This window comes from Egretta garzetta, unplaced genomic scaffold, assembly GCF_000687185.1.
Source record: "Egretta garzetta isolate BGI_Z169 unplaced genomic scaffold, ASM68718v1 scaffold394, whole genome shotgun sequence".
Lineage (NCBI taxonomy): Eukaryota > Metazoa > Chordata > Aves > Pelecaniformes > Ardeidae > Egretta > Egretta garzetta.
The window spans coordinates 1161477-1172660 of record NW_009259533.1 but is presented as its reverse complement, the minus strand read 5'-3'; positions in this window follow the sequence as shown (position 1 = coordinate 1172660).

The following is an 11184-nucleotide window of genomic DNA, read 5'->3' as shown; positions in this document are numbered from 1 at the left end:
TATGAGAGACGTCCCTCCCACATTTCTTCTTCCTAAGGTAGTAGAACCTTCTTAGACGTCAGAGGTTCCTTGCATGTTTCTTTTTCTAAGGGTGTATGATCCAACAGCCCTGAAAAATATGGGAATTCTCATGAAGGGCTTGGTCAGGCACTTAGTGGGACATGTGGCTTAAGAACTTAATTTTATTTGACCTTGCTGTAAGCTATTTCTGCTCTGAAGGTGCAAGTCATTGGATTGCTTTCCCTGGCACGTAACAGGTCTGAATTGTTTCTTCAGATTTCCTCAAATCTCTTTGCAAGTGGCATAATTCCAGCTAGTCTCTTCTAGTTAAACTTTCTAATGAGGAGAAAAATACAAAATACTTCCCAAAGTCCAAACACACACATGAAAGGGTGGTAATAAGCTTGTAGAAAATGTGGGCAATCCATTTTGCTCCAGATGACAGTAATACCTAGTGGAGAAAGACCATGGATGATGGAAGAACAACCCTTACTTTACTGCTTGAAACTTGAAGATCCAGGATAAATTTTAGCAAGCTGGTACCTGGTCCTTCTGTCAAAATGTACCGAGATTACTTCTTGGATATATTTTATATTCACAAACCCATTTGACCACTCAATGAAACATTCTTTTCAGTTCCCAGTTCATGTCAAAATGTCTTAGAAGCTCAGATATGCACAGATTTTTTTATCTGCAGGAAATATTGCTTTAAAGACACTTTCCAAAGCCATCATGTTCACTTTTTTTTTTAAGTTAATACTTCTGGTGGGAAACACTGTCAGGATTAAAACTTTTGCACTGACTGAAAATGCAATCATTACAGTCAATCAGTAATTCCTTTCTCTTCCCTTTGTTCTTCCCTCCATTCTCATTCCTAAATCAGAATAGAGAATTGCTTGAATTAGAAATTAATTTTTCCCATGTAAATGTAATTAATTTACTGTTTTTGTGGTCCCTCCATGATGCTGGAAAAATGGAAGGAAACTCAAATGGGAAACAACAATGGGTTCAAGTGCATCTTGTTGTATAGATCTTTCTCATGTTCAGTGCAATTATCAGTTCATATATATAACTTGAACAATTTCACAAGATTCCCATTATTCTTGTTCCTGTTTTGGTCAATATCTAAACAAAGCCATCTCAATGTACCATTCTGCAGTAGGGAATATAATTCCTCCTCAGCCACTGCAGTAGTAAGTCTTAGCTGGATAGCAAGTGGTCATTTTTCTCTTGTAGTTTGGAACATCCTGGAGAATAAACTGTTGGGATACAGGATGACCAGGCAAGCTCTGGTAAATCCAATCTGGTTTCTGAAGTCACTTCACCATTTAAGCTGGATAAACAAACATGACCTTCCTGCTTCAAGTAGATGAAGTAGTTTGTTCAGAACCTTTGCCACAATTAATCAGAACTGGATCGGTTATCTGTCTCGCATGATACATCCTCAATATAATTTCTGAGATATTGTAACAGGGGGTTAAATAATGTAGATTTCTGGGGGGAGTTATATATATGTTTATATATTTTATATATTGTATAAATATATATAAAATGTATACGTATTATATGTAAGTATACATACACAATTTATATAATTTTATAGTATAAACTTGTATGTTATATAATTATATATAATGTATTATATATCACATCTTTTATATGTATATGTGTATATATATTACACTCTTTTAAACAATCACTATATATTTTTTATTGGTTGCTTGCTTATTAGATTCTGAGCAATTTTCCTTGGGGCATTTTATGATTTTGTTTATTTAGGCCTATATGAAAATAAATATTATTAATATTGATCTTAAATTCCAGCATGCATTTTTCCTCTAAATAGGCTAAATACAGTCATCAGTGCAGTGAAGCCCATGGCACTGAATTCTGTAAACAGATTCTAAGCCTTTAGCAAGGGTAATTACAGTTAGTTGTTCCACATTTGCTAGCTAATAGCTTAATTGAGTGCTTGGAACATGTGATACTTACAGAAAGAATTCATCATTCTTATCATTGACTTTTCCAGCTGACTCGTGTCATTTTGTGTGTTCTCTTGGGCACAGAAGTGAAAGTTACTATTTTTTTTTTTTTTTCTTACAGAAATCTATGCCAGCTTTAGGAAACAATTACAAATTTTGTTTCTACTGCAACTGTTTATGTGTCAGTAGCATTGCATCATTCAGAGAATTACAGGTATGAAATGAGATCACTAATAGTGTAGAAGAATACTGCTGTGATAACCTGGCATTTGCTCTTTCTAATTTCATACTCAACATGACTCCTTTTGAGTAAGTTTGAGTTGTAGAAGCAGGAGTTTACCTTTCTCTGAACTAAGCTAGATGTATATAACCAAGTAACTGCCCAGGAAGAGCAGTTTTTCTGCATAGATACTTTCATTGACTCCCAAGAAAATTTAGGTGTTCAAACCATTCATTTTCTCAAAGGTTTTTTTTTTTCCTTTTTCTTAATTTTCTCCTTTTTTTTTTCCTCTTTCATAATCTAGTTGTTAAAAAAAAAGGAAGGGAATAAAGGGGTTCAAAATTTTCAGACAGAACAATCTTTGAAAATGCAACAAAAAGTATATGGAAATATACCCATTTCAGCTATTTATTATAGGTTATTATCTACATACTTTGTAACAGAATTGTTGCTTTGACTGTAATACAGGTCCCAAACATCCTGATCTAATATCAGCCAACTCTGCTTTGCCTTGTGGATTGGAACAGATGACTTCATGAGGTCTTCTGTAACCTAAATTAGTATACGTCTCAGATTTATGATACTACAAGAATAAAGCAGATAAAATATTGTTGTAATAGTTTTCTTTGGAGTCACAGCATTTTGATTTTTCAACAGATTACTTGCATGAAACTAAATTTGAGAATGTCCATAATCCTTGTAGCACTCAAATCCATGTTGAATAGGTTTAATAAACAAACCTGGCACTCTTTTATTCTGAGTATTATTCCTGACATAAATAGACAGATGCCATTTAGCTTTGAAGGATTTATGATATGGTTTAATCACAGTCTTTGAGTATATTCACAAAGAAAAAATACTTTAACAGAATGCAACAAAAGCCGGTGCACTGAATGGACGTTAACAACAAGATAATTGAAGCAACACAAGGTAAATAGAAGTAAAATGCATGTTGCTAGTTTTCAATAGTATTGGTAAGTACAATTTCCAAAGACTGGATTTCAGTATCTTTCTGTGCCTTTAAACACAGATTGTATGCCTTTCTGTTTAAAAATACATCTTCCACCTTAAACCTTGGTAGGTTGTTTTCAAGAGCTGTATTATAAGGCTTTATGCTGTATCATATACCAGAGTGTGGCTATTTATGATAATGGTCTCTGTTAGCCTCAACAAAGTGCTCTCTCTCTGAGACACAAATGTCTTTTCGTTCAAATGCATGACATCCATTTATCTACCTGAAAAAAAGTTCATGTAAAAAGAAGAAAACTTGTTTATTTAAGCCATTTCTCCCACAACTTCCCTCTTTTTATAGCCTTTCTTCTGCTCCAAGTTATTATTATTCGCATACCATACCGTATTTCACACCATAACATGTTTATTAGCAGCAATGTGCAATGTCCCAGGCAGCACAGGAATCCATAATTTACTGACTCCCTTTCCCTCCAGTGAGCATTTAAAATGATGTGCCAATTGATCTCACAATGCTCCTTGGTGGCCTTTGGGCTAACCTGATTAGCTGCTTATCCTGTTGGTGCCTGAGATTTGGGCTAAAGCGCTGAATTGAACTTGTCTAAAACTCATAATTCTCTGTGCTCATCTGATACTTCTAATTTATATATGCTCTGCACAGATTGTGTCTACACTTCTGAAGACCTATGACTTTTATCCTGAGTACCATCCTTGAAATAACAGTCTGGCTGCCTATTTATATAGATTCTTGGGCAGCCCCTGCAGGCAAAATTACCCAGGGACTCTGATGATGTTTTCAACCTTCTGATTTTGCAAATGATTTTCCCCAGAGCCACTTGGTAGAAATGGGTTGGAGTAACTTCGGAAAGACTGGCATGCCTTGGATCATTTAGGGAGTGCTTCTCAACTGGTGAGGCCTGCCTTAGTAAGTAAGTAAGTAAGTAAGAGGGAAATGCAAATATATCTTAGAGCATCATACATCCCCTTTGGAAAGTGCTGTCAAGTGGAGCAAGCAAGCCCAGAAAGTGGTCCAGATGACCAGTGTCTGTCTCCTTTGAGCAGAGCTGAACTGCTCCCTGGACTCTATTGGCTGTATCATCATTTATTACAATGGGACCTTAAACACATCATACACAAGTAGACCCTTAAATTTAGCTGCCTTAATCTCTGCCTGAATCCTACTAGAAGAGACCAGCTGCATTGAACACATGGATACCTAGTGCCACTGGAAATGCCATACTTTATCCAAGGTATCTGCACAAAGCAAGCAGATATGACCAGGACCTTTGAGTATTAACATCCTTATGGAAAACAAGATGGGAAGCTAGGCAGGGCAGCACAGGACATCGATGTAGTCTACAGGGTGAGACTGTGATTCCTCTGACCAAATGTAGGCATCTCCTGTGAGATACATTGCATCTACACTTTAATGACTTTATGACTATCTCTCCTCAGCTATAAAAAGGAACACAGAACTTGTTTAAAAGGTGATGCCCACACAGAAAACACCCACATTAAACCCTACCTTTAAGCTCTCTTTGCAATCAGTGAGGAGACACAGACACCTTGCCTGAGTCTGGAATGCGCTGCCATCTGGAAATGTTCATCTCTATCTGCATTGACTACAGATGGAGCCTAGAAACTTTCTTAGACTGTGCATAAAACTCTAAATGGATAGAACTTAGACTTCATCAACAAAAATGTATTTTTTAGCATCAGCTCATCCTTTTCTAGGCTATTAGAAGGGTCCATGTCTTTAGGCTAGATCAAATCATAGTAAAAAGAGTAACGCAATTCATCAGACAAGTGACCTTTAACATCCTAGGCATAAAGGTAGTTTAGGAAGACATTTAATCTTTTTCTTCCCTAAATAAATGTTTTTAAAACTTAGCTATATTTCCTTGCACCACTTAAATTGAGAACTTTATTAAGCATCCAGAGAAGTTACATAATAAATGTTCTGATTAAAGGGGTATCACTTCAGCTAGAGGGTTTTTCCGAACAACTGAAAAAATATTGACACAGTTGTGGCAAATTATGAATGTTATTAGATATTTGTTTGGTCTCTGGGTTATTTTAGAGGTCTTTGTATACAGCTGAACTATCTTGTCCACAGAGAAGGAAAAGCTATAGAAAAATGGTAATATTAATTTAGGAACGTGTTGAGTGGTTTAAACTAGGCACTTCTGGTATGTTGCACTGACAAGTATTTATCCTTAAGCACAGGGTTGTGAAGCAGTAATGAAAGACAAAACAAACCCAAATGACATCATCTGTCTTGGTGGAAATTCCTACCTCTCCGTTCTCCTAGTGTTTTGTGCTGGCCTCGTCACTAAACTGAATGCCTTCCCTGGTAAAGGTATAGTAATATTATTCTTACTGAGTTTGTGGTAATGCCTAGTCTAAATTTGATTTTATTGTGGTATTTCCCAAAGCTGAGAAGACATCCCGGAATATAGGTCGGTCAAAGCTTGTAAGGAAATAGTCTCTGGAAGTTTCAGAATCACTATCACATTATGCAAAGCAGAAGAACAATACCTTGCAAAATTTACTTAAGGAATATATGGAGCTATGTAAAACATAAGTGTCATTGTCCAGGATTAGATTAGTCTAGCTGTTTGAATACCTTGACTCAAACTTTGGTTCCAACCAAGTGAACGATAGAAGCTTTTCCTGCATATTTGTGTTCAACACACTAGCTACAATTCAACATCACCCTTTATCTCTCTGACAAAAAAATCGTTTGCATTCTGTTAACATGAATGTTATAAAAGAAAATGTAAACATGGGTACCAAGAGTATCCCAGATGTTTTTTGAGTCTTGATAAGCAGATTACTTTGACAGTATCACATTCAATGAAATTCACAACCCAGTTGTGCATCAGATAAAAGCCATATTTGATCAGTTCCACATTTTCCAGCTTTCAGTTCCTGGAAATTTTCCTGTTACATGTGTTGAAGTAAGAACAATGAACTATCCTTGTCTGCCTTCTGTATAACATTCACAAGCATATTCTGTCACTCTGTCCTCTTTTATTTGTCATCTTACTGAATAAAATCAGGTATAGAACAAGTTTTTCTGTCTTCTGCCATCTAAATTCAGAACTCTCATTGCATTTGTCTGTCCACTGGCTTCTGTATTGTAAATAAGTGTATCTTCCAGAGTGGAGATGCTGACTGCACTGCTCTCTTATACCTGAATGGCTGGGAATTATGTCTATTCCCTTCACCTGAATGGAAAGAAGGGGAATATCCAGAGAAGTGGACAAGATGGTATTGACATTTACTATGCATTGACAGGAGGGAAGGGTTGAATTATTCGTCAAATCTAAATTTGGGAAACATTTTTCTGTGGAGAACATGACAGAGATCACAGATTAGTTTCCTTGCAATTTCACAGAGATCTGAGCACATGTCCTTTCAGTAAAAGGTAGATTTAATCCATATCTTCTATTTTCTGCAACCTCCTTTGCAGGCACTGGATGACTCCTCTTATGCACCAACTTCTACTCCTTTCTGGTTTTGGTTTGGTGGGAGAAAAAAGAAAAAAAGTCTCATCCAGCTCAAATTTCTCAAGATAAAGGGGACTGAATTATCCCCAATCTAAATGAAAAGAGGAGATAAATTACCTAATTTTTTTTTGCAATCTTTATATTTTATAGCCTATGAAATCTAAACAGAGAAGCTGTTGTTGCTGTTGTGAGCTACTGCTTGATTTGTGGTCACAGGTGTCCAAACCTTGTGTTTATGAACTGAGGGACTGTGACAAAATTTTGAAGATTTTGTTTTTCCTCTAGCTTAGCAGAGCTCCTTCATTAGTTAGGAAACAATATTCTCAGCTCATCAGGCACAGAGACCAAACATTAGCTTATAGCTTCTTAATTTCCTCATTGCTAAATAGAAGATTTATAAGTATTAATCCACTCCTTTTATGTCTATGCTGTTCCCATTGTACAGAAAAAAAAAGAAAAGGAACAATGTGTTTGATAAAATGCAAGTTTGTAAGAGGTATGGAACCCATTTGTATCTTGTCACACAACATATTCTCAGAGGAAGAGTCATATGTCCACATATATCACACCAGCTCTTGTCTGCAGCTTCACTATTTCACTCTCCTCTTAAGCAAAGTATTTGAGGTACAACCAGGGTACATACAAGACATGGCTACATTTCAAGGAGGTGTGAAATAATTCAGATTTGGGTAAATTTCACAATTGCATAGCAAAAAATTCTGCATTGCTTTTGAAATGACTGCAGTTGATAATCTCCATTGTAGTACTCCACAGCCAATATCTAGATCAAAAAAATCCCCAGAGGGAAAAATAAAGTCTGAGTAGAGTGTGGCATTAAGTTCTTCCAAGAATGTCTTCAACATGCATGGCTACTTTGACTGTGTAGCACAGATTCACCTTTCAAATTCATTACCCTTCTAAACACAGGTTTCAGACTACATTTTTCAGCAATAGTCGCTTGGTACCATTCATTTAACATGCTTTTCCATTCTTGATTCAAATTTATCAGAGCCAGAGGCTTCTTCTGTACCACAGGAGTCCATGAATCAATATATTTCAAGGATACTGAATTTGAGATTAATAACTGCCACACTGTGAGCCTGCTATTTTTTTACCTCCTCAGCTGATATAACTAACTAGGGCTTTTTGTAGGTTTTCCTAAATGTCTACATAGTCAAATGCCCTTTTTTATTTCCTCCAGGGAAATACTTATTTTCTCTCTTTGATGTGAACTACTTTAGGAGTACTTAGTAAAAAAGTTCAATGTAGGTTTTAATATGGTGATTATTAAAATAATGCAATAATGCTAATGCATTACATTTATGTAATGTTGGTCCTCAGTGTGTCGTATCTCTGTTTTTTTCTCAGTTCAGACTAAAATGGTTTTATGCACATTAGAAATTCACCTTCAAAGAGTTAACCAACTATGTATATTGAAAATATAGGGACATCTGTATACCTCATTGATTTCCAGCAGTTGTCCCAGAATAGCTTCATTATTTTTCTAGTAATTTTCTTGAAATCTAATTATAAGATCTAATTTGTAAAAGTTCTGGAGCTGGTATGCTATTATTTGCCAAAAAAAATCAGGCCGGCTGGGTAACTTCTAATAACAGATGAACTTGTGATTTCTCACTTATAAAAAAAAAAAAAAAAAAAGCCCCAATATTTTTGTAATGTTATCTAAACATTTATTGAAGACTATTGTCCTTACTCCACATTGAAAGACACACGCTGGAAAGCGAATTGCTGAGGGCTGAATAGGAGGATAGCTCTCGGAACTGAGAACTGTTAGACCATTATTCATTTATATCCAAAGGAATTTCCATTGCTTAGAGCATTTCAGACTATGTGGGAAATCCTTTGGGAGTACACTTCTCAGCACTATCGTCTTTGTATCTACTCACCCCTGTGATAGCTAGGCAGTTGACAAGATTAGGGAGAGTTGCTCTTCACAAAGAAGAGGAGACATACACTTTGCTCTGCAGCTGCTGAGATTCATGCCAGTTCTCTGAGAGAATGCTGTAGATTTCATGGACCAGCTTGCCAAGAAAGTTGCTATTCAAGTGATAAAATCTTTGACCTGCTGCCCACCATGTGAGGATGGACACTCACACACACGCACATCATTATTGGAATTTAGGCTTTATTTTCAACCAAACACCAAACCATCCTTGGGGCCTCTAAGGATAGGTCCACATGGTGAGGTGCAGAACTCTGAGGATGGGTTTGACAGTATTGTGCTGTGTGTCCCCAAGCTTGCTGCCTTGCTGCCCTTATTGTTGTTTTTCAGATCGCCTGTGCTGCAGGATAGAAACATCTACACTGTGTTTGGGAAGAGACGAACTTGGCATTTCACAGAGTAGCTATGTGGTTATGCTGAACCATCATATTGTTTTTTTTAACCACATGCATGAAAGGTTGGACCTGAGTTAACAGATCAGGTTCACCTCCTACAACCAGTTCTGGAAGCTGGGTTGAAGTAATTGCTGGATATAGACTTACAATGTAGGAGAGGGAGAAAAAGCTAAAAAACTTAAAAGAAGCCTGAGATTTGCCTTCCCTTGTCACTGCAAAAATCCTAAAATGCTGAAACAGCATATTGACATACATGTCTGAATTCCCACATCTATGAAACTAGGTGTTTCACTGAAAAGTGAGTAGGAATTTGCTATCTCTGTGGTTTGGGGCTGGTTTTTGTCGATTTTTGTAGGGTTTGGGTTTTTTTCTTTTCATGATGCTATGGAACCAGTAACTGCTTTAACAAAGATGGGGATATGAAGTCTGTTAGCAGAAGCTTCTGTCTTAACATTTAAACTAGCCCATTCATTGGGACTAGAATATTACTGTGTAGTGCCCAATTCTGGCAGGAGGCAAAACCAGCACATTGAGCATGTAGTTAAATGGCAAAACATGTCCTATAATCCATTTCATAGGAATGTTTTGTGTTTGTTTTGTGTTTTTCTCTTTTTAAAGGCAGCTCCTGATGCTGTCTCTTTTAAACAAAAAATATATACAGAAGGGGAAAGAACCCTACCAAATGACTTTCTGAACCCAAACTGAATATGGCTATTTTAAAGAACTACAGAAGTATTTCTTTTTCCAGTGCCCTCTCATGACAACTTTTAGTGGGTAGGTAATACATCATCAGGGGTCTGTGCTTTCAGCAGCACATCTATTACAGCAGATTGCTTTGAAGGAGCAGTGTAGAAGAGGGAGCCACAGTCATCCATTACAACTGCTAGAAATATGTCAACAGGTTCACGTCTGAGATTCCTCTCTAGCCTTGGAAAGTAGGAGTTGAAGAGCCCTAGCAGCTGCAACTTCAGTGCCTTTTATATTGCAGGAAAATTTAGAACTTGCCCAAACTTTCTTGTCCAAGGCCAGTATTAATTATGCAATGAAATGCATTTATTACTTTTCATACACCTAAACATAAATTTTAAGATGTTGTTTTTTAATGATATCATGAAAATTGAGAGTCTTGCTTTTTCTAAAAACCTTGATGTGTTTTGGCATAATTTTTCACTTCCCGAAGGTTCTATGAAATTAGTATTGTTATTCATGTTGTGGAGCCACAAGCAAGACAACATTTTAATAGATATGCCGCAAAACCTGGGAAGACAATGGGCATCTCTGGGGAAACGTGAGTTTCTGGAGGGGAATTTGATCCAAAGTCAATTGAAGGCAGTGGAATGACAAGCTTCCCCTCTAAGTTTTAGGTCATCTCTGTGACCACCTCAGACCCTTTTGTGCCTTCCAGCCCAAGGACTGACAACTGGAATGTATGTGACAGCAGCAAGAAGATGACATTCAAGTCCTTGGTGAGACAAAAATATTTCCTAAGGTTTCGTCTTCCTCAGTCTCCTCTAACTGCAATTGAAACTCCAGCTCTTTATTACTAGAATAAAGATGTGAATCTCTTTGTAATGAATGCAGAATTAGTGATACTGGAATGATTATTTCTGAAAAATAGTAGTGGTCGGTTAACCTTGATGGGTTGCAAGACACCTACTGAGCTGTTCTATCACACCCCCTCCTCAACAGGGGAGTTGGATGGTGAAAAACAAAGACAACCACTAGAATGTCTTGTCCTCACCCCCTTTCTTCCCATTCCCACCTTCACCCCTTCCCTCCCGACCCCTCTCCCCCAAGGGGCGCAGGGGTGGGATGGGGGTCGCGGTCAGTCCCTGCCAGCCCCTCTGGGCCGCTCCTCCCTCCTCACCCGTCTCCCTGCTCCAGCGCGGGCCCTTCCCCGGGCTGCAGTCCCTCAGGGACAACCTGCTCCCGCCTGGGCTCTCCACGGCCGCAGCTCCTGCAGGAAAGATCCCCCTGCTGCGGCCTGGGGCCCTCCCCGGGCTGCAGGCTGGGGCTCTGCTCCAGCGGGGTCTCTCCAGGGCTGCAGGGGATCCCTGCTGCGGGCCTGCAGCACCTCCTGCCCTCCTCCTCCTCCTCCTGCGGCCTGGGGCTGCCTCCTCCGCTGCCCCCCCCCGTGCCTTCC